The sequence below is a fragment of the Vulpes vulpes genome, chromosome 6 (assembly GCF_048418805.1).
Source record: "Vulpes vulpes isolate BD-2025 chromosome 6, VulVul3, whole genome shotgun sequence".
NCBI classification, from domain to species: Eukaryota; Metazoa; Chordata; class Mammalia; order Carnivora; family Canidae; genus Vulpes; species Vulpes vulpes.
The window spans coordinates 69,602,617-69,628,411 of record NC_132785.1 but is presented as its reverse complement, the minus strand read 5'-3'; the positions used below and the strand labels follow the sequence as shown (position 1 = coordinate 69,628,411).

At 35.9% G+C, this 25,795-nt stretch overlaps 1 long non-coding RNA gene across 1 annotated transcript in view; it reads left to right on the top strand.

Moving 5' to 3' along the window:
- The window catches only part of LOC112926577 (uncharacterized), a 459,344-nt gene that overhangs the window by 365,939 nt on the left and 67,610 nt on the right, over positions 1 to 25,795 (top strand). The gene's annotated exons all lie outside the window — the stretch shown is intronic.

Genomic DNA, 25,795 nt, shown 5'->3' with positions numbered 1-25,795 from the left:
GAAAGTTCAATTTCTATAGGAATAGGGCTAGAACCTGCAGGTCCTCAGGTTTTTTATCTTCCATTTCACCATAATCCTTGATATTTATTAAATCATCTTAAAATGTAATAGTGATATTCTCCTGTATATGTCATTTCTGTATTTCTACTTTATCTTCTCGTTTCCTCCCTCTCTCTTTTAGTGCCTATACTAAATGAGTTACCAGGTAGCTCCTATAGACACTGTACAAAAACTCCAGGAATTTTTCTGAAGAACTCCAGAAAAGCTTAAGAAATTTTGGATATAGCAGTGGTAATTACTTGTAATTTAGTCAGTATTTCCTCATTATGTTCCATTTGTGAAATTCTGAATTTGCATTATATAGCAGAAAAAGCGTATGGTCAATCTCCATTCAAATCCAGCCTTGCTGATTAATAGCTCTGGAGAAGTTACCTGAACTATTGGCCTCAGTTTCTTTATCTATAGAATGGATATTTTAAAAAATTATCTCACAGAGTTATTAGAAAGAAATATGTAAATTGCTTAATGCAAGGATTATACTCTCTGACCATCAGTTTCCTGTGTTGTGTGAATCTAGCTGAAAATTCACATAGCAGAGGCTTGGATATTGAATTATGTCAAAGTGATATCCTAAGGTATAAACAATTTTTAAACAATCCAATTGCTTATCTCTTAATTTATAATATATATTCCTCTTGAATTCTTAATAGTTTTAAAATAATTTTCAGTGTTTTTCATTATTATACTCTTTAATATTTAGATACATGGGGGTCTTGAAGAGTCTTTGTTCTTCTAACAAAAGTCTCTAATAGACTTGAACTCTAAAAAGTTACTAGAATTGGTCAACTGTAGTATAAGACATGGTAGCAAGCATTACACCTACTTCTTATACAACACTCCCCATGCAGCAAACTGCATGTCAACTACAAGTATGTCAACTACAAGTAAAATTCATGGTGAATATGGATAAGTTCATTCATTTATAATTTGCTTAGGATATATATCTAATTACAGATAGTTGATAGCTATAGGTAAATTGACCATGAAACACTATAGTCAAAGGCAAAAGGGTGGTCTACAGAAGGTAATCTCGCAGTCCAAATCTGGATGCTGTCCTACAATTATGAGGCTGAGCAGAACCAATTTGGAAGCAACTTGGGTTCATTGTACCCAGCATCTATTCCCTGGTCTAGTTTTGCTCTTTCCTACCCTTTATGGGGTAGATAGGGTAATTAGAGGAGACTTCTTGAATTCATAATGAATTTGGACTCAGATCTGTTGTCCAAAATGTATTATCACTTTAAGTTTAAAACTAACGTAGAAAAGAAGAGTTAGAGGTTCAAGATAACCCTGAAGTTGTGTACAGAGAGAACCACCTGGACAAGAGACTGCTTGAACACTAAAGATGGATTGGGGTCTCACCCAAGCAAAAGCAACAAAAGAGGTATAATGATAGGAAGTCTCAATACTGTGAACTGTTCTTTAATGAGCTTTGAGAGCATGTCAAGAGATTTTATTTTGGATTGCATAAAATCAGCCTGAGAACAGATTTAAGCTCCCATTTCATAAACATCCATTTCTTTCCCAGGAATAAATGTTCTTTTATAAAAGGGAAATTGATTCTTCTTTTTCTTGTACCTTTGTATATGTTATTAGCATTTTATAAGTTGACAGAAGCTAGATATATTTTATTTCTAGTTTTATCTTTAAGGCAGGGTCTTAAGTGTTTGGAGGTTTTTTTTTTAATTCATGAAAATAGCTTATTTTGTTTTGTTTACATTTTATAGTATGTTGTTTTCTATAATGAAATATATGATAAAGTCTAATAGGATCAACAACATTTCTCAGCAATTAATGAATTCATAAGAAAGATCCGGGAGGGGGGGAACCTATAGAGAAGGTGTGTCTGGAACTAATTATCTGTAAAGAAAGGGTAGTTTTTAGGAGTGGAGGAAAGAATGAAATCATTATCAGTAGAGAAATGATTGAAGGAAGGGAAAGAGGAGGAGAGAGGACCAGAATGAGGGAAGAGACAGAAAGCACAAAGGAAAGAAGAAAATGGATATACAGATAAAAGCAGAAATATGTATATGATGTTGACTGTAGAGAAAAGCACTAATTTAAATGAGAGCAGAAATTTTATTTTAGGATTTGTTTTTTATTCATAGGTTGGAGTAGAGAAGGAGAGAAAAAGGCTTCTAGACTAACTATCTTCCAAATAAAATGCAGGACACTCAATTAAATTTGAAAGTGAGATAAACAATGATTTTTTTTAGTATTAGGATAGCCCACGCAATACAGGCCACATATTGGCTATACAGTATACTCAGGCCAAAAAAGTGCTTTTATCTGAGATTCTGATTTAATTGGGCCTCTGTATTTAATCTGGCAACCCTAAATAGAACTGAAAATAAATCTGTTAAGTCTTAAAAAATTAATTGAATTATATTGTATAAATACATACATTTCCAGTGGAATCATATTAACAGATGTAATTTTTATTTAATCTCAGGTCTTGCATGAATGTCTTCATAATTTGCTTTATCACTGATACACGAATAACTCACTTTCCTTTTATTTCCTAGAAAAAAAGCCTAATTTCAAGAAACTTTTGTTTTTAGATTATGTGTATATTATATTGGGATTATACCATCTGCTAAGACATTTTTTTAAAAATAATGGAAACTGGAAGCCCAAACAAACAAACAAATCACACTATGCAAAAACGTCTTGAGGCTGGAATTCTGCTTTTTCTTTGTTAAAGTACTTTGATGAAAATGAAAAGAGATATTACACAAATAGCCCTTTGTTGCAGAAGTGAATTTTGATAGAGCAGATACATAATAATATTAATCACCTCAATAGTATTAGGATACAGGCTTTCCAAGCCACCTTTCTTGATTTAGGTAATATCGTTTAAAAGGCTACTTGACTATCAATAGCTCTTACCAAACAATGTTTTGATTAGATAAATTGGACAAAAACTCACAGGTCTTTCACATGTGCCTGTTCCTATTTCAAGTGGGTTTCAGTGCTTCTCATTTTCATGTGGTCTCTGACCTGGAGAAGAGTGAACTGAAATTTTCCTAAGTCCAATCAAGAAGTTTGGCATTTGTCTATTTTCTGGTTATCCTGTAATAGAAAGATCATCTATATTGTATTCTCCTGGAAAGAATCAGAGTAGTGTAGCCACTAAAAAATGTGATAATGTGATAGATAACAGCACAGTCCTCATCAGCAGCCAAATGGCTGTCCTATTTCCCCACCATCCTGCTACCACCCTACTCTAAAATTGTAGAATCAGTTCCAAAGACAGAGAACAAGGGTACATGTATTGCTAAGACATCTACTTTTAAATCATGCCCACATAACAATAGTGGAGAGGGGATACTCTCTTGCTGTTTTATCATTAACACAGTGGCCTTAGCATATTAACACTACCTACCAGGTGAGTCAGAAGACTGAAAGAAAGAAAGAAAGAAAGAAAGAAAGAAAGAAAGAAAGAAAGAAAGAAAAGAAAAGAAAAAAGAAAAAAGAAAAGAAAGAAAAGAAAAGAAAAGAAAGAAAAGAAAAGAAGAAAAGAAAAGAAAAGAAAAGAAAAGAAAAGAAAAAAGAAAAGAAAAGAAAAAAGAAAAGAAAAGAAAAGATTCCAACAAAGACCATGGAGCTTTGTGCAGAGAAAAGAAGAAAGAAAGGCCTGAATTTAACCTGGAATGGGGAGTCATAGGTATAACAGAGTTAGCAAAAACTTCTGCAGAAGATGGAATTAGCTGGACTGCCACAAGCATCAGAATTCTTAGTTAACCTATAGTCACATCTTCCTAGTCACTTTAACTCCATCTACCCTGTCATCTTTCCCATGTCTTTTTGTCCTTGATCCTCATCTCATCTCTACTTCCACCATATTTACAATGGAGAGTACATAAGCAAATAAGTATGCTAAAATAATTCCTTACTGAGAGCATTAAAATCACAGAGCTAGTAGGTTGGTGTGTTGAAATTTAAATCCAGGCCTGTCTGATACACTGCAAACGCACCTCCTATTATACACTGCTAGAGAGAGGGAATATAAGGAATGAGGAGTACTGTGGAAGGAAGGAATTCTGATCAACAGTATATTTCTGGCATAATAACTGAGATTCATTCATTCAATTTATAATTATTGAGCAACCCCTGGCTTTAATGTAAAGTAGGATTAAACTAGGGCTAAATTCTTTTTTTTTTTTTTTTTTTTACATAAAGTTTTTTTTTTCTTTTTCTTTCTTTCTTTTTTTTTTTTTTTTTTTTTTTTTAGATTTTTATTTATTTATTCATGAGAGACACAGAGAGGCAGACACACAGGCAGAGGGAGAAGCAGGCTCCCTGCTGGGATCCCGATGTGGGACTCAATCCCGGGACTCCAGGATCATGCCCTGAACTGAAGGCAGATGCTTAACCACTAAGCCACTCAAGACACTAATTGTCTCTAATTAGGGCAAAATTCTTAAGAAAATCTATACACATAAATTACAGTGGGACAGTATTTCTAAAGTTTTGTATTGGCTTTCTTTTCTACATTGGTCCTTCTACATTTCAGAGTCTTTTTACCTCTGTTCGGAATATAACCTCCACCAAATTGTTTTATTATATACCCATTTTGACATCGGTTCTATAATAAAAACTAAAAACAGCTTTTATGCTTCCATTATTCTTTTATCACTCTATGTAAAACTGTTTTCCAATATAAATTTGGATTATTATCCAAAATATAACATTTCAAATTTCTCTGTTTTAGTCATAAAGAGCTTTAAATCCTACTTCTGAGAAGCACACTCTTAAATATAGGCCCACCTACAACCTAGTAATGAAGCCATATTTTCCAAGTAGGACACGATCTCCCCCCTAAAGCACCCAGCGCTCTTTCTGGAAGTGCCTCAGTCCTTCCTCTGTGTGCCTTTGACCAAATAACAAAATTTTGAGGCAATAGGTAACTTTTACTGCCTTGAAGTTGAAAATGTTGACCACATCTCTTTTCAAGATTATATATTGACTTGGAATGCTTTCACTTTCCTATTTCTGTTCCTCAGTTACAGTAATGTTCTTGATCTTCTGATCTGCGTTGTCTAGAACAATCAACCATACCTCTTGAATATAACATTTCAGTAGTTTCATAGCATATATATTTCAGTCACCTTTTCTTCCTTTTCTGTCATGAGTCCAGTCTCTGGTCTTTCTCTTTTTTCTCTTTCTGTTCCTTCTCTAGGAAATTTTTTTCTGAAAGAACTGTTTCAGAGGTCATCTCTGTTATCTCTTTTGAATTTCAATGTAGGTAAGTGTTCACAATAGCTTCCAGTTTATGACTGCTTTTCTCAATGGAAATCAGATCTGTGGCTTCAATTCTTCCTACCTCATTTATTTAATATTGGCAAATATTGCTTCATTACAAAAAAAGAAGAATATTTTGTATTCTTGCCCATCTCTAAGAACTGAATATTCAGTTCTGTAGAATTTGACACATCACCTTACGCCTTTTTCTCCCAGAATTCATATTATTCATCTCTTGTGTAGTTGCTATTTAGCCTTAAAGTTAAATGTACTACATGAATTTACAAATCTACTAATGTTTCCTTGTTTTAGAAAAATAGCTTTATTGAGATTCACTTGGTATTATTATCCCATTTAAAGGACACAAATCAATAGATTTTGGTATATTCACAGATATATGTACCTATCATTGTCAATTTTAGAACATTTTAATCACCTGTAAATAAACCCGGTACCCTTTAGCTATTACTACTTCATCCGCTCCTCTTTTGCCCTCCATCCCTAGCCCTAAGCAGCCACTAATCTAATTTTCGGTCCCTATACATTTTCTTATTCTGAATTTTTATGTAAATGGACTCATAATATATAGACTTTTGTGACTGGTATCTTTCACTCAGCGTAATGTTTTCAAGGTTCATGCACGTTGGCACATGTATCAGTACTTCATTTCCTTCTATGGCTAAAAACTATCCCGTTGTACATATCTATCACATGTGGTTTATGCATTCAGCTGTTGGACATTTGGGTGTACCTTCCTTATGGCAATTATGAATAATACTGCTATAAACATCTGTATACAAATTTTAGTGTGGATATATGTTTCCATTTCTCTTGGTATATATCTAGGAGTAGAACTGCTGAATCAGGCTAACTCTGTGTTTGTTTGAGAAAGTGCCAGACTGTTCTTCAAAGCAGCTGCACCATTTTACAGTCCTATCAACAGAGCATGAGGGCTCCAGTTTTTCCATATACTCACCAGTACTTTTCTGACTTTTTGATTATAGTTGTCCTGGTACTTGTGAAGTGGTTTCTCATTGTGGCTTTGATTTGCAGTTCTCCTAGCACTATTTGTGGAAAAGACTATTCTTTCCCCATTGAATGGTCTTGCCACCCTTGTCAAAAAACAGTTGACTATAGATACATAGGTTTATTTCTGAGCCCTCAATTTTATTCTGTTGATTTATATATCTATCCTTGTTCCAGCACTACCGAGTCTTAATTACAATTGCTTTGTAGTAATGTTTGAAATTGGAAAATATGAGTCCCCATACTTTGCTCTTTTTCTGGATTGTTTTGGCTAGTCTGGACCTCATGCTATTCCATATGAATTTTGGAATCAATTTGTCAACTTTTACAAGGAAGTCAGTTGGTATTTTGACAGGGATTGCACTGAATCTGTAGATCACTTTGGAAAATATCATCATCTTAAATTATTTTTAAGATTTTATTTATTTATTCACGAGAGACACAGAGAGAGAGAGGTAGAGACACAGGCAGAGGGAGAAGCAAGAAGCAGGCTAATGTGGGAGCCTAATGTGGGACTCAATCCCTAGATCCAGGAGCCTAATGTGGGACTCAATCCCTAGATCCAGGATTACGCCCTGAGCTGAAGGCAGATGCTTAACCGCTGAGCTACCCAGGCGTCCCATCATCTTAAAAATATTAAATCTTCTGACCTATAATCTATGCTTTAAAGTCTTTGTGAACTATATTTCTTGAGTAATTTTTTATTTGTTACTGCAAATATACCTGCCATGCCATTTTGTAAAAGTGCAGGGGTTTTTATTTCAATTACATACTTTCTTCACTGTTGACATTATAAAGGAATTGATATATAAACTTCCCTCATTTGAAGCATAAAGAGATCAATTTCTGGGCAGAATATTACCTACAAAAATCCTTTATCCAGAAAATTATGTATGCTAAAGATACTTTTTTTGTGTGTGGGATTATTAGCTATTCATATGCATAAGCAACCAAAGCTAACAAGTGTCTATGTGCTACTTTACATTATTTTTGCATTTCAGTACCTTCTTGCACATTTATGTGAGGGTACACATATGTAAGTTACCATAGAAATTAGGTGGGAGTTGTATTTGAAAACTATTGTTCAGTTTATATTTCATAAAATTTGATATTATGGAAGTATTCTACAGCTTTTGCACATCTCCAAACTTCACAGTGCTCTCAACGTTATGTAATCTCTCATGTGTTTACTTTTATATTGTGCTAGATTTAATAATTTGGTGTCATATATGCCAATATCTACAGAAAGAAAACTTCAAATTATGGCTTTCAAGTTTCCATTGTTCATCCATGAATTTAATATGCAGTTGGATTTCTCACTTGAATTGCAACTCTGAAAGCATTGTAGCATGCCCACTTTTTCCATCAACCTGACACATAATTGTGAAATTATATGTACTACTTCTAAGCTTCCATAGATGGTCTGAAACATATCAGGGAGATCAGAAGGAAAAATGATGGTTTCTCACATTGTCCCAGATTATATTGTAGCTAATGGCACTGGCAAAGTTGGTGGTCTGGTAATTAAATAAGAATCAATCTACAGTTCATATGTTTGAATACAGTAGCTCTCAATGAGAAATTCTAAGTGGTTACTTGAACTTTTGTGGCAGGGATCCAAAGTCTCCTCTAAAATATGCACAGCAATTCTTGCTGCCTTCAGCAAGAGTATATCTTATACTGAGTGGAATAATCTTCCATTTTCTCTCTTTGAAGATATGCTACAAACAATAATTTTTCAATGCCTTATAATACATTCACGGAATAAAGAGAGTAGGTATAAATAATGATGAAGGTTAATTTTCATGTCATATGAAAAAGAGACCAGATGAAATAACCGATTTATCTCTTTCTTTCCCTCTCTCTCTTTCTCTCCCTCCCTCTCTCTCTCTCTTTTTCTCTCTCCCTGTCCCTCTTTTTAACCAGGCTTATATTTAAATAATTACATCTCAGTTTCTTAAAATGCTTTTTTGACTCTGACTTGAAAAGCAACTCCAAATTCTTTAATTTTAGCCTTAAACAACTGTGTTGTTGCTGATAAAACGTAAACTTAAACTGTGGGTTTCCTACTATATCATCTTGGTAAATATAAGTTATAAAACCCACTTGCATATAGGGAGTGGATAAACTTTGACAAGTTTTGATCTAATATACAGGTCTTTGCTCTTTTTAAATGTCTGTGAGAAAGATCATTTTAACTTCTTGGATTACTTCTTTCTTTTCTCCTGGCTTTCCTTGAGCAACCACTTCAATGTGATAAAAAAAAAATTAAGCACAAGCCTTCAGACAGTGGTTCTGCACTTTTCATTGTATCTGTTGATCTTTTCATACAAAGTAATTCAGATTTCAAGCCCAAATGATGAATCAAAGTAAATTCAATTTTTATTATTGATAAAGAAAAAGGTAAATGAAGGATTGAAATATATTTAATAGGGGAAATTTCAAAGAACACCTCAATTGTTGGAATTTATGTTATTGTAAGTTTTTGTATGATTGCATGAAGTAATTGCACAAATTATTGAGTGGTTCCATAATAATGTAGACATTTAGGGGATCCCTGGGTGGCGCAGCGGTTTGGCGCCTGCCTTTGGCCCAGGGCGCAATCCTGGAGACCCGGGATCGAATCCCACATCGGGCTCCCGGTGCATGGAGCCTGCTTCTCCCTCTGCCTGTGTCTCTGCCTCTCTCTCTCTCTGTGTGACTATCATAAATAAATAAAAAAAAATTAAAAAAAAATAATGTAGACATTTAGTCAACAGCATTAAAATCCACTCATTTTCCTGACCTATGAAATGAGAATATTGATAACCCCTAAATCACTGAATCATGGTGAGTAGTAGGCAAGATAATATACAAAGCACTGTATTTTTGTTTGGGATATTGTACCATGTGCTCTGATTTTCTTATTAGAAAGAATAGCTCTATAATTTTAAAATATGTAAGTCCTGGGAATCCCTGGGTGGCTCAGCGGTTTGGCACCTGCCCTTGGCCCAGGGCGCGATCCTGGGGTCCCGGGATCGAGTCCCGTGTCGGGCTCCCTGCATGGAGCCTGCTTCTCCCTCTGCCTGTGTCTCTGCCTCTCTCTTTCTATGTCTATCATGAATACATAAATAAATAAATCTTAAAAAATAAAATAAAATATGTAAGTCCTTATGGCACTAAAATAGGTGGATAAATTTTACTGTAATCCTTCAACACAAAAGCAATTTTGAAATTTGTAAAACGAAAAAAATGCTGTGCTAAAATGAAGATATTTTATCCATCAGAAAAAGTAGAAAGATAATCTTGTCTATAAGTTTTCATAAATACAGGCAGAGGCCAATAACCAGGAATATTATCTTCTAGTTAAGTATAGGTATCTAAATTATTACATTATTACATGTCTTTGCTACATAAAATTCTCCTATTTTCAAAGTTTCATCTTCTCTGATACACCCCTGCTTCATGCTTCCACTTTCCGTTTTTAAAAAATATCTAAACATTCGGCCTTTATTGAGCTCTACTGTATGCCAGACATCATTCAAACTTACCAGTTTTCCCAGGAAACCAGAAACACTCAGACAAAAAACATAAGGTAGTAAGTGCAAAGCTCATATATATACAAAGGAGAGAGCAACCAAATCCAACTGGAAGGACCAAGGAATGACATGGCTGTATTGAGATAGTAAACAATATCGAACTTAAGGTGGGCTGCCATTCAGGAATCCAGACTGAAGAAGGCTCCACCCTCTTGTAGCCTCCTCATCTGGAACACAAAGCTCAACGTTGACCTTGGCAAGGTAACAGGGAAGGAGGCCCACATTACTACAGCTCACAGCCGATGGGTCAGGACTAGTCAGTCTTCCCACCAGCTTCCACTCACCCCTGTCTCCAATCCACTGTAAGATGATAGCTGGGAGATAAAGACAAATAGATTTAATGTTTAGTAAATATTACTGTCTCTACCACATAATGCTTCAGAAGAGAGATGAAAGCTGGGCCTTAATGATTCAGTCAAATTTTGACAAATGAGATCGTGAGTAAGGGAAAGCATATGTAGAGGAAAGAGTGAAATGCAAAGGTGAGAAAACCTCACAGTACACAATGCAAAATTGTTTATCATTTCCTTTGTGGCTGTAACTAACAGTTAGTCTGCCAACATATGATCTCTTTTTCTATGGTAATAGAAGCTTTACTTGAACATAGGTTAGTCTATCTAAAGAATTTGTTGTGTAGCCTCTTTTGCATTTGGGTGTCCCCATGGAAGTAGTTGTCTCTTATCTATAAAATGTGAGAGAACTGGTATGTGCAACTTCTGGGATATGCTCCTAAAGGGAAAGAATATGTATCCCTCCTCTTGCTTCTTTGCATAGATACTGGCCTGCTGATACCTTGCTAAGTCATTTTGGTCAAATGTATGAGAGCAAACTCAACAGTAATGGAACAAGACAGAAGTAGCAAGAATCCCTGGTACCATCAAAGAGTTATACCTTTCCTGACTAGTTACCTAGGCTATATTTTGGGGGCTGGAGGTAGGAGTAACAGGCCAGTGTGCTGCCCTGGTGTTGATGTAGAGGTCATAGATTTTTTTAAAAAGTATTTCTTTTAAGGGTGATTATACTGGGGGGTGGATCTGGACAGGGTGACTTCAGTTCTTTCTTGCAACACTCCTGTATTTATCAAAATGTTTTTTCTTAAGCTAGTTTCTTTGGAGTCATCTTTTATAGCAGCCAAACCTGTATCTTAATATAGACTATTTTAGGTAATATCAATTCTCTCTCTCCTAGTTATATCTTTATAGCTATAAAGAGTTTTGCAATGAATATACAATTATAAATTTAAAGCTATAATTGCAAAAAATAACCCTGCTTTGAGGTTGATTACACTTTAAGTATCAGAGTTGTGACTATATAGGTTAAGCAGTACATTTTATTTCAGAAGCACTGCAGAGGGTTTTTACTTCGTATGCTGTGGGAATAGTGTGTACACAAGTAAAGGTTAAACAGAATAACCACCATATTGCAGGGGACCGTGAGAGGCCTTGTTTGAAAACATATCTGCACATCGGTGCAAGGTGACTGTAGTACAGGCTGGAAAATAGAAACAACAGGGGACTTGGGTGGCTCAGTCAGTTAAGCATCTGCCTTTGGCTCAGGTCATGATCCCCGGGTCCTGGATCCTGGGCTCTGCACTCAGCAGGGAGTCTGTGTCTCCTCTCTCTGCCCATCCATACCTACCACCCACCCACCCCGAACTGCCTATGCTCTTTCTCTCTCTCTCTAAAATAAATAAATAAAATCTTTTTAAAAATAGAAATAAGAGAAAATGGCATTGTGGGTGACAAGAGGGCGGGTGACTAATGACTGGTGAAAATAACAAAGGGAAATCATGACCCCTCCCCAACAACATTGTGGTGAATTTTGCAGATAGAAGTCACAGATTTCAAAGCAGTTAACTACACTGAAAGGTGGACAAAACCAACTATGTCCTAAATAGTGGAGAAATCAGAAATATAGAAAGGTAAAAGAACTCAAGTTGCAGTTGAGTAGCTCAGACACAGAGATTCCCATATTTTTGGCCTTTGAGAACCAATTGACAAACATAAAATTGGGAATTCAACATTATAAAATAGGGACATTTCCAACTCCACATATAATTACTAAAGGAATGTCTCTTCATATTAAACTCATTAATTGGATAATGTCAAACCTTTAATGTTCCATGAGACCACCTAGAGAATTTTGTGAAACTATTAATTGACACAATGCTACAAATTCTGCAGCAATAGTAAATAAAGTGGTCATATCATATAACTAAAAAATGTTTACGAGGATTAAGTGAGCCATTTTACATAAATTGCTTAACACAGTGTTTAGTGGACTTGACAGACTTTAAACAAATCCAGATTCTGCACCAGGTTTATAGTTTTAAGTGTCAGGGTAAAGAGATATAGAACTGATTTTTTTTTCAACAATTTAGGCACAAAGTTAGTTTGTATTTTTATGCTAAAATTTTTTAATGATGGCAGTGTTATAAATGTACTGCACTATCTCTCTGTAGCTCTGACATTTCATCTGTAAAACAGGGATAACAAGTAATCCTACAATCTCAATCCCATCAACTATTGTCACCACTGCTACCTACCTACCTCTCAGTTGTTAGTGTGGGGATAAAATACACAAGGGGGCATTTTCTTGTACACAGTTCAGCAATTGACTAACAGCACATTAGAACCGAATAAGGGGGGAAAAACACTCAGATTTATACATATTTAGATCGTATATATACCCTAACCACACATTATTCTTTTCCCTTTTCCACCCCATATGAAAACATTTCTACTCTGCTCATATCTTGTGAAGTTTCCCCATCCCTTTCTTCGAGGGTAATCGTGCATCTGCTGCCTTGGTCACATTTCTGCTCCTTCCACCCTGAGCAATATCATTTAAGTAGGTACTTGTATATCATTTAATTTCCCTTGCTTCTTCCATTACTCCAACACACAACAGACAAAACAAAAACTGTTGTATTTTTGAGCTAAATAACAACTTTGTAATACAACTGTTCATGATATTTCAGTATCCTGATGAAAGAAAACCAAATGTTCTGAAATAAAAGAATGAAATGCCACTAGATCAGTATTCCACAAACCTGGGTGAACATGAGAAACTCTGAAGAGTTTATCAGAAAGCATATCAGTGGCCCCTCGCATAAGTGATTCTAATGTATTCTCTGTGGTTAAGGTCTAAAAATTTTGCATTATTAATCATCCCCCTCTACCCTAATGATTCTGATGTAAGTGTTCAAGAGGGCACACTTAAGAAACACCGTACTGGATTACAAATTTTGTGAAGGCATGGCTATCTTTACCTTTATCTCCCTCAAACAATGCCTGGAATTTAGTCGGTATACAAAAAAATGTTTGCTTATAACCTACCCAGTCCCCTCTCCCAGAGTCTTTGCCATCTCAGCAAATGGAAGTCCCACACACATACCAGTTTCTCAGGCCCAACTCATTAAAGTCATCCCTGATTTCTTTTGCTCATGCACATTCCATATCCAACTCATTATTGAGTCCTATCAGCAAGTCTTCAAAATCTATTCTGAATCTTACCTCTTCTCACCACCATTGTCACTTTAGTGCAAGTCATCCCACTCCCCAGACTCAGGCCTCTTAGCTGAGGTAGTATTGTATCTTTGTTCCCTGTATTCATTTCCTGTGACTATGTTGACTTAGTGATTTAAAACAATACACATTTATTATCTTACCATTTTGGAGGCCGTAAGTCTGAAATTAGTTTTAACTGGGCTAAAGTTAAGATGTTGGCAGGGCTGGTTCCTTCCAGAGGATCTGAAAGAAGAATCCATTTCCGTGCCTTTTATGGCTTATAGATACCACCTGTGTTCCTTTCCTCATGACCCATTCCTCGTATCACTCCAGCTTCCCTGGTCACATTAGTTACTACTCACTCTGATCTCCTGCCTCCCTCTTATAAACACCATTGTGATTATATTGACCTACCTGAAAATCCAGGACAATCTCCCCATCTCAGAATAGTTTTATCACATCTGCAAAGTCCTTTTGCCATATAAAGTAACATTCACAGGTTCTGGAGATTAGAGCATGGACATCTTTTGGGAGAAAAATTATTCATCTTACTATACTCTTATAATCAATTCTCCTGAGAACTCCCAGAATTTAAAAAAAAAAAATCAGGAGACAATCAATCCTAGTCTCCAAATTTTCCATTTTCTTGCCATTTTACACAGCGTGAAAAATGAAGACTTTACCATAGTCTAAAGGCCCTGCATGGCCTGATCCTCTATGACCTTTCCAACATTTTTTAACACCACAGACCCTTCATGTCAGTCACTTTGCTATTCCTCAAATATGCCAAGTGCACTTTGATCTCAGGGCTTTTGCATTTGATCTGTCCTCAGCCTGGAATGTTCTATGTTCAGATATTCACGTGCAAGCTTTCGAGTTTCATTCAGGTTTATGATTAAATATCATCTAACTGCATGTCTTCTGTGAGTACCCCCATGGAAACTATCACCCCTACTCTCATCACCCAACCTTTATTTTACTTTGTTATTTTTGTAGCACTTATGCCTGTCCAAAATTGCTTATCTTCCCTCCACTATGAGAATAGTGTTTTGTTGTTGTTGATGTTCCTAGAATAATGTCTGAGACAGAGGTGTACTCAAGTATTGTTTCTTAAATAATAAATGAAGGAATACATGTCGAATTAATGATTTCTAAACCAATGTCATCAGGTACCATCTAGAAAATCTTAACGTTTCTTTTGCTCTTTTCTCATTATTTTCTTATTAAATATAAAATTTAAAGATAATTTATCATCCCTTATTCATGATAAAACCAATACCATTTTCCAATATTTTACTGCAAATGTGTATCATGAAATGTACAGAACACTGTAGGCTTGCAGAGATTACTATTGACACTTGCTACAGGAAAATCCATCCCAAATTAAACATAAATAACCTTCCAATAAATTTTTTAAATATAATGTGTTTATGAGTTCATAAGACTATTGGCATATACCTAATTGCAGAAAATACATACCATGTTTATTTATAGTTTAATCAACTAACAAGTTTGAATTCATTGGAAGTTGCTCAAATGAACCAACTGTGTTGAAGTAATGATAAAAATATTTAGAATTACTGTAGCATTTTGCCATCATTAATTACTGCTCATATCATCATTGCATTGTTATCTCTTCTTTATAGATTTGGAACCTAGGGGATAAGGAGATGATTTACCTCAGTCACTGAGAGACCTTGTGTTGAGATCAGAACTCAGTGGTTTCTGGCCCTTAGAATGTGTACAGCCACCACCAGGCTGCATTCTTCTCTCTAGAGAGATATATCAGCATGGAATTATATTGGAGCAGAGATGTAAAATGGAACTATTACAAATATATCTAGTGGGAAGTTCTGGAGAAACATCTACCGGTGTTAGCAGAGAGGCAAATCATAGGACAACACTATATTTAGAAGTCCCCTTGATTATCCCCATGAAGTAAAGCTGGGAGAGATGAAAAATGATCTGCACCATTTAGAAAACATAGCCATCCCAGATTCTTGGAAAAAGTACATTAAAACTTCTTCATATGATTTGACCTCCAATTATATGGATAAATATTTTATAATCACTTTCTTACCTCTAGATTGTTTTGCAGATCTAGAATGTATAAGCAAAACCTGATCAAATTCATTCATTTAATTCAAAGATTTTGCTTACATAGAAAAAGTAGTAGTTTAGCATTATTTCTCTTTAATAGCATGCAAAACACTTAAGGCTATAGTCTAACTTCGACTATTAAAACTATACACAGGCATGTGTTTTTATTAAGCAGTGATTCTTTATACCTTTCCCTTTAGTAGACACCCACACTTCTTTAAAAATAAGTTGGGCAAACATTGACTGTGAATGTGTTTTTGTTTTCTTAATGGAATATCAATGGGAGTTGTACACACAGATCAAGAGCTGTACACATATTATTATCTCTAAATAATTAATATTTGTGTATTATTTCCCTTAGCTGGCTATACATGAATACAGAGGCACTGGTACTACTCATCCCAAAATACAATGTTAGCTGGTTCCAGGGGTGCCTTTGTGAATACTCCCCTGCCAGTGGTTGAAGGGACTAAGGAAGCACCCTGCTGAGTCCCCTCCCCTCCTCCTCAGGGAGTATGTGCTAATTCTATCTTCTCCTATTGGGAAAGCAGCCAAAGACAGAAAAAGGAAGGACAGCACTGTATTCCTAGAGAGAGTAAGGTGCCAACAGTCAGGAATGGAGGAGGAAATGTGAATTTTATAGAATAAGGATAAAAGAAAGGTTGATTATAGAATTCAATCTTTCCATTATAGTTGAAGAGGGAAGCCTTCCTCCTGTGAATGGCAGACAAGGTAACAACATCCAATTGCAGCCTTGTGTATGCACCACACACATGAAATAAAATAGAGAAAGGAATCATTTTGGAGGATTTAAGCCATGGGGCAGTGTCAAATGTGGGGACTACAATGGGTTTGTTATACCTGCTAGTATCTGTCACACTTCTGCAAGATCTTACCAACTATCTGGGCTCTCTGCTTCCTCCTGACCTTGAAGGTTTGGCCAATAATTTAGTTTCTATTATTGAGGGAGAAAAACCAGTATTTTTTTAAAATGATAATGGGAGTTATTTCAAAGCATAATGTATATATATAGATCCATTCATAGAGCAAGTTCTATACGGTATTTGTTTTTTTTTTTTTAATTTTTATTTATTTATGATAGTCACACAGAGAGAGAAAGAGAGGCAGAGACACACGCAGAGGGAGAAGCAGGCTCCATGCACCGGGAGCCCGACGTGGGATTCGATCCCGGGTCTCCAGGATCGCGCCCTGGGCCAAAGGCAGGCGCCAAACCGCTGCACCACCCAGGGATCCCCGGTATTTGGTTTTAATGCAGTGGGAAAAGCATATGGATCGGGGAGATACCTAATTCTACGTGAACTTTGAAAAATGAGACAGTAAGAAATATGTCTGATGGCAAATCATCTTTCATAAATAATACTGTCTTCTTGGAAAATATAGCTAATTATGTGTCTTTATAAATTCACATGAGCATGAATGCATTTCTGAACACCAGACCTTTTCAGTACGGTATAGAAAAAAATGTGTCCCTGCAGAGCCATTTCTCAATGTTTACAATTAAAAAGGAAAAGTGAATATTAAATCTCATTTGGAAATTACAACAATTCTTTTCACAGCCGAAAACTTTCTTCAATATTGCAAGAACATTTAATAGAATCTAAATGAACATTACGTATACAACTATATAAATGCCATAATAGATGTGGCATTTTTTTCCTTAAAACAACTGCTAAAAAGGAGATTCATAAAATGAAGGGAAATTAATATAAAACATTCTTTTAAAATTGAAATCTCTCAGTTCTATGATAACAATATGTAATAAAGTTAAGCAGCAATTGTATGTATAACTAAGGCAGTAATTACATGTATATTTAGATCATCAACATACAGTACGCAATTTGTTCAACAGAAAACAGAAAACTATAGCAAAAATGAGACATTTTGTGGGGTTTTTTTTCATTTAACTCTGAGCTTTAATCTACCCTCCCCAATTGTAATTTACAAATCCTGTAACTTAATCTCAACCCATAATCCAGGAAAGAAAATATTTAAGAGACAGAGAATTAATTCAAAGGAGGTATAAATATTAGCTGTGTAATATTTCCAAGGCAGTTGAAGGATGAAAGCACTTGAAGATATTTGAAAGTAAAAGTTACCCATAATTTTAGGCTTTTACATGAAAAATTCTAAAAAAGAATATAAACTTTGAAAAACTATCCAGAGGAACTAAAGTCTTTTCATTATCTTGTTTGACCTTTTCTAAATGATAGAGCACTGAACTCAGATTCTGCATCCCCTAATTTGAAGACTTATATCACTTCAGAAATCTGGGAAGGAATGTTGCTCTGTGGCTTGGCCTTTTTGGATTCATGAATAGAGCGTATTTTAGTACCATGCAGCTAAGGGTTGCAAGGAATAGTTCCTCCCTAAAGAAAAAATGGCTCTACCACCCTTCTTAATGATGATAGGCCGGTTGTTAGATTTCAAAACAGTAGGCTGCAGGGACAAACTGTCTTAAACAATATCTTGTGATCTAAGAAGCAGACAGTGTAGATGTTGAAGTCTGATACTAGAATTCAAATCATGGCTACTAGCTATTCCAACTTGGGAGAGTTACCTAACCTCTCAATGCCTCAGTTTCCTTATCTACAAAATGTGGATAATAGTAAAATGTATGATGGGTATTTTGAGAGGATCAGATCAGATGATTATGGAAAGGTATTGGAAATACAGCTTATATAAATATTGTTAAATTCATGTTTATTATCTATGGTCTTACATCCGATTTCAAAATGTGTTTAAGTATAACCATTTACATTTCTGGACAACCCCATTATTTCCCAAATGAGAGGATTGTCAATATAGTAAAATATGATATAATATGATACAATACAACAAATAATTTTAGATCCAGAAGGAAGCTTAAGGATTTTATAACACAGCACAATTGCAGCACAGCTTAGGAAGTTGTAGATGTGAAAGATCTTGTCCAAAATCAAAGTTGTTGGTTTTTTGTAAATGTAACAGATAAATTTCCAAAACTAGAAACTAAATCACTTTTTCTTTCTTTCAGAATCAGTAAATGATTTGAAAGTTTACTGTTCCATGGGACTCTATATTAACTTTTTCTATTCATTGTGTTTTTATTAATTAAAGCAATCAGCCTATGTATAAATTGGCTAATATAACAAACTATGTAAGGCCTGGTGAAAGGCTTGTGCTTATGTTGATAATGTCAGGTGATAAGGTTAAGGAGAGATAGCAGAGATGCCCACTGGCAGCTGAGATATTTTCATATTATTAAACACAACCATAAAATTGTCTTAGGAAAGTAGAATTAATATTACCACATGCACTGGAAAAACTAAATTGTTAATAGCTTCCCCAGGGCATTGATTCTTTCTATGACACCTTAAACAATTTTGTCACTGTAAACTATCACAACTTTCCTCGTCAAAATTAAACCTAGTGCTTTGAAGACCTTTGTTGCTTTAAAATAAAGGATGATTATTTGTTTAACAATTAGCAATTGATTGAACTATATAAATCAAGTGTAAAAATACAAAACTATGGAGACTGAATTATATAGACCAGAATTCTAGAGTAATCAAATAAACTGGCTCAATGCCTACTTTCTCCTTCATTTTGTTCATTTATCTGGTGCGACATTCTGTGCTATTATCACATATTAAGTAGAAACAGATTATAACACATTCTAGTTTGAAGAAAAGTAAATACATGAATGATGTACTTGATACAAAAAAAGATATATTTTACAATAAAAGTAAATTATTAGTATAAAAATTTCCATAGGCATTAGAAAGATTGCGAATGTTTTAAATGTGGGACACTTCAAAATACATTTCAGTGTTAGTGTTCAGGCTTTAGATGAAGAACATTCTCTTTGGGTTATAAATTGAGCTATAACTGGATTGGGAAAGCAACCTAATGAGCTGGACAGAAAAGTCTGACTTCAAAGCTCAAACAGACTCATGTTGGAACAAAATGAGGAACCTAAGGAGGAGAGAATCCATTAATGCATTCATTCTACTACAATTAGGTAAATGAGTAGACAGATGGAAGAACCAGGATTCATACTCTCTAGAACTGTATCAGTAATTAATGCTTCAGCCATTATAGCCACTATTTGATAAATCATTTCTGTTAGATCAAAATGTTTTATTCCTATCCAAATAGGGAGAATAAACTTTTCCACGTAAATCTCCAATATAGATACATAAGGCATCATTTTTATTCCAACCAAATGTGTTAAGCTATTTTTTGCTTTTCAAATTTGTTGTTGTGAATTTTTAATGAAACAGGCTTTGCTTAAATTTACCTAACATTTTTCAGTACTGGCATTACCCACCGTAATATAAGGGACACAGAACAACAACAAAAAGCTACATGGCTTTTTTGGTTTGAGTTCTAATAATTCTTAATCCATAAATTAGAATCAGTGTGAATAGGTGGATATTTTGAAACATCCATTCTTCAAAGATTTATTCATTGTTGTGGTTATAGAGACAAAGCACATTAAAAAACATGTGCCAGAGTCCTGCAAATAGATAATACAAAGTGTTCCAACCCAAATCTTAATATATTTGCCTTCTTCTTTTTCTTCCATGTTTACTTCCTCATCTCCCTTCTTTATGCCTTTCTTCTTCTGTGCCTCCTCTTCCCCACTCTTCTTGCTATCACAAACATCTATTGAATGAAGTTGAATAACATATAGCTCTTTCAATAAAATGTTTACTGTCAGTTGGGGTAATAGACATATAATAGTATGTATACAAAGAATAATGACAGCACAGAAGAGACATTGTTTATTAACTGAGTCTGGAGGAGACCTGGAGGAGGCTGTGAAAGCAACTGATATGGGTTGGACATTGAAGGATCAAAGCAGGATGTCACCAGGTGGATGAAGGATAGAAGATTTTAGGTAGAAGGAACAATTCATACCACATTTTCTCAGAGAAAGGAGTGCTGTCCTTCCACAATTGCCATGTATCCAAAGTGGTCACAGTTGGGTTAAACCTTATTCATTCAAGATGGAATATACCTTGGGTATTCTTTTTCGTCTAGTGGGGTTATTGACTTTCTGGACTGCTCTTCTCAGGAAATGAAGCTTGAGAAGAAGTAAGCAAAAGAAAGGGGATTGATTATTGTCTGTAGCTCAGTGAGAATCAATCTAAGGAATACCATAGACTAAAAGAAACTTGGGGGAAAGTGCGCAAAATTCAGGGAGAGTTAATATTCCAGGACTTAGCACCCTAGTAGTCATTGCCCTTTAGTTTCTGAGAAAACTGTAATAAAAAGAAAGAAACTATTAATTGCCAGAATTATAGGAGACATTTTTGGACATGATTTACAATATGTTATGTGAATCTAAAATTGGCTCAATTTAAGATTGAATTCAGAGATTCAAGATTTAACTCAGAGATTTCAAAGATTTTTTATAAGCCAAAATTGCCTAATCTCCCAATTTTACTCTGTTCCAATAAAGGTCAAGGATGAGGCATTGGCATAGTGGCAGGGAGATTTTAGATAACTATAAATAATGGTATAATAAGACAACATTGTATGTATCTCCATACTGCATAATTTTCCGTTACGCTAACGCCTATAATTTAATTATCCTCTGAGTACCACTGAGATGAGAATCTTTTCCCAAGAAAAGTATAAGAAGCCTTATTTATCAAACAGTCAGAAATCTTTCTGGCTTACTCCCTTCTCCATTCAAATGGAACCACTTGGACACACACACACACACACACACACACACACACACACAGAGATATCCCCAAAGTTTTCCATTGCAAACATATGATATGATACAATACCTTTAAAAAAAGCCAGCTATTTTACCAGCAAAGAGTTTATTTGAGAATAGTGGAAAACTGCAACTCAAGACAAGCAAATATTATGAGGAACCATAGGCAAGTCAGGAGAACCAGAGGAGAGCAACTTGGTTTAAGGAGAAAGGAGGAACCTAAGAGGGGACTATAACAGCCTCTCACTGGCTGAGTGTGGTAGCTTCTCATTGATTGGGCTGTTGCTGGGCCTTTCTTCCTCCTGGGTACGTAAAACACTCTTCCTGTTGGGGAATTAAAGGTGTGCTTCTTACAGAGGATGGTAGTGTGTGAGAGATCTCCCTTCAGGGCTTCCTGACTCCATTTTAAATGAGGTTTGCTTTATTTATTTTAACATTTACCCTTTTTGATCAAGATCTTTTTTTAAATTTTTTTATTTTATTTTTTATAAATTTATTTTTTATTGGTGTTCAATTTGCCAACATATAAAATAACACCCAGTGCTCATCCCATCAAGTGACTCCTCAGTGCCCATCACCCAGTCACCCCACCCCTGCCCACCTCCCCTTCCACCACCCCTAGTTCGTTTCCCAGAGTTAGGAGTCTTTATGTTCTGTCTCCCTTTCTGATATTTCCCACTCCTTTTTTCTCCTTTCCCCTTTATTCCCTTTCACTATTTTTTTTACTTTTTTTAATAATAAATTTATTTTTTATTGGTGTTCAATTTGTCAACATACAGAATAACACCCAGTGCTCATCCCGTCAAGTGCCCCCCTCAGTGCCCGTCACCTATTTACCCCCACCCCGCCCTCCTCCCCTTCCACCACCCCTGGTTCGTTTCCCAGAGTTAGGAGTCTTATGTTCTGTCTCCTTTTCTGATATTTCCTACCCATTTCTTCTCCCTTCCCTTCTATTCCCTTTCACTATTATTTATATTCCCCAAATGAATGAGAACATATGTTTGTCCTTCTCTGATTAACTCATTTCACTCAGCATAATACCCTCCAGTTCCATCCACGTTGAAGCAAATGGTGGGTATTTGTCATTTCTAATGGCTGAGTGATATTCCATTGTATACATAGACCACATCTTCTTTATCCATTCATCTTTCGATGGACACCGAGGCTCCTTCCACAGTTTGGCTATTGTGGACATTGCTGCTAGAAACATTGGGGAGCAGGTGTCCCGGCGTTTCATTGCATCTGAATCTTTGGGGTAAATCCCCAACAGTGCAATTGCTGGGTTGTAGGGCAGGTCTACTTTTAACTCCTTGAGGAACCTCCACAGAGTTTTCCAGAGTCGCTGCACCAGTTCACAGTCCCACCAACAGTTAATTTTCCCCATTCTCACTGGTGTGAGGTGGTATCTCATTGTGGTTTTGATTTGTATTTCCCTGATGGTAAGTGATGCAGAGCATTTTCTCATGTGCATGTTGGCCATGTCTATGTCTTCCTCTGTGAGATTTCTCTTCATGTCTTTTTCCCATTTCATGATTGGATTGTTTGTTTCTTTGCTGTTGAGTTTAATAAGTTCTTTATAGATCTTGGGTACTAGCCCTTTATCTGATACGTCATTTGCAAATATCTTCTCCCATTCTGTAGGTTGTCTTTTAGTTTTGTTGACTGTACCCTTTGCTGTGCAAAAGCTTCTTATCTTGATGAAGTCCCAATAGTTCAGTTTTGCTTTTGTTTCTTTTGCCTTCATGGATATATCTTGCAAGAAGTTACTGTGGCCGAGTTCAAAAAGGGTGTTGCCTGTGTTCTCCTCTAGGATTTTGATGGAATCTTGTCTCACATTTAGATCTTTCATCCATTTTGAGTTTATCATTAAGAAAATTATTCACCATGACCAAGTAGGATTTATTCCTGGGACACAAAGCTGGTTCAACACTCGTAAAAAAATCAATGTGATTCATCATTTTCTGAGGGCCAGGACTCCTGGCATACTGCAGCTAGATGTCTGTGGTTCTGAGACTCACAGGAGATTTCAGTCAAGCTTAGGGCCATGGTAGTGGTCTTACCTGATGCTTGCTCCAGGAAAAACACATCCAAATTCACTCACACAGCTGTGGCAAGATTCAGTTCTTTGTGGACTGTTGGACTGAGGAACTCAGTTCTTCCTGGGATGTTGGCCAGAGGCCTCCCCTAATTTTCTGCCACACACCCTTTTCCATAAACAATCATAACCTAGTAGCTTGCTTTCCTCAGAGAAAAAGCAAAAGAGTGAGAGAGAATTCCAAGATGGAAGCCATAGTGTGTTTATAATCTCTAAAGGGACACTTTTGCCATATTCTTTTAAAATATGTCACTAGGTGCAGTCCACATTCAAGGAAAGGGTTTTACACCAGTAGGTGAATATCAGCAAGAGAAAAACCAAGAACCATATGATCCTCTCATTAGATGCAGAGAAAGCATTTGACAAAATACAGCATCCATTCCTGATCAAAACTCTTCAGAGTGTAGGGATAGAGGGAACATTCCTCAACATCTTTAAAGCCATCTACAAAAAGCCCACAGCAAATATAATTCTCAATGAGGAAGCACTGGGAGCCTTTCCCCTAAGATCAGGAACAAGACAGGGATGTCCACTCTCACCACTGCTATTCAATTTAGTACTGGAAGTCCTAGCCTCAGGAATCAGGCAACAAAAAGACATTAAAGGCATTCAAATTGGCAAAGAAGAAGTCAAACTCTCCCTCTTCGCCCATGATATGATACTCTACATAGAAAACCCAAAAGCCTCCACCCCGAGATTGCTAGAACTCATACAGCAATTTGGCAGTGTGGCAAGATACAAAATCAATGCCCAGAAGTCAGTGGCATTTCTATACACTAACAATGCGACTGAAGAAAGATAAATTAAGGAGTCAATCCCATTTACAATTGCACCCAAAAGCATAAGATACCTAAGAATAAACCTAACCAAAGAGGTAAAGGATCTATACCCTAAAAAGTATAGAAAACTTCTGATAGAAATTGAGGAAGACACAAAGAGATGGAAAAATATTCCATGCTCATGGATTGGCAGAATTAATATTGTGAAAATGTCAATGTTACCCAGGGCAATTACACATTTAATGCAATCCCTATCAAAATACCATGGACTTTCTTCTGAGAGTTAAAACAAATTATTTTAAGATTTGTGTGGAATCAGAAAAGACCCTGAATAGCCAGGGGAATATTAAAAAAGAAAACCATATCTGGGGGCATCACAATGCCAGATTTCAGGTTGTACTACAAAGCTGTGGTCATCAAGACAGTGTGGTCCTGGCACAAAAACAGATACATAGATCAATGGAACAGAATAGAGAATCCAGAAGTGGACCCTCAACCTGGTCAACTAATATTCGATAAAGGAGGAAAGACTATCCACTGAAAGAAAGACAGCCTCTTCAATAAATGGTGCTGGGAAAATTGGACATCCACATGCAGAAGAATGAAACTAGACCCCTCTCTTTCTCCTATTTGAGTTCTATATCTTAATCGGAGATCACCTCGAAACACTGAGCTAACTTCACCCTGATGGCACATTGTTTCTACAGAATTTGACAGGCAACAGGTAGGAAGCCTAAAAATGATTCTATTGAATGTGGGTAACCAATCGCCTAGTTCTTGATCATTTGCCCCTCACTAGTTCCTTCTTAGTCATACTGGCATCCTTGCATTCTTTAACCTTATAGAATTACTTCTGCCCCGGGGCCTTTGAACTTACTCTTCCTTTTTTCTAGAGACTTGCTACCCCAGATATAATGACAGTGTAGCCTCTTGTTTGTTTAATTGTTGCCTCTTTAATTGTTGATTAAAAACAAACAATACTAACACAGTAGTTTGAATCCTAGAAAGGATCATATAGAAGATTCTTAAATAGTAAAATTTTTCAAAGGAATAATATCAAAGAGCAACATCCATCAAGTAAGATTGAGGCTGAAATCAGCAGTGAATGAAATTTGCCGGTACCTTGACTTACATACTCACAGGAGGCATTCTTGGAGGATATTTTGAATAGTTTTCTATCAGGTAACAAAACTTCACAAAAGGTTGAGCTGAATAATCCAGACTGGGAGGATGACGCAACGTTTTTTGATTATCCCTTTGTGTTTTATACCTGATATAGAGGAGATGTAAACAATCAATTATTTAAAATTCAAATATTTTGAGGTTTTGTCTCTCTCTCTCTCATACTCGCGCACACACACACACAAACACACACACAACCCCAAAAACCGAAAATAAGTAAGAAATGACCCAGAATTCTCACTCTCTAAAGTCTTAGTTGAAATATATGAGAGACTCCTAACTCTGGGAAATGAACAAGGGGTAGTAGAAGGGGAGGTGGGGAGGGGAATGGGGTGACTGGGTGACAGGCACTGAGGGGGGCACTTAATTAGATGAGCACTGGGTGTTATACTATATGTTGGCAAACCTAACTTCAATAATATATACATATATATTATGTATACATATTCATATACATATATAATATATGTATTATACATATATTATAT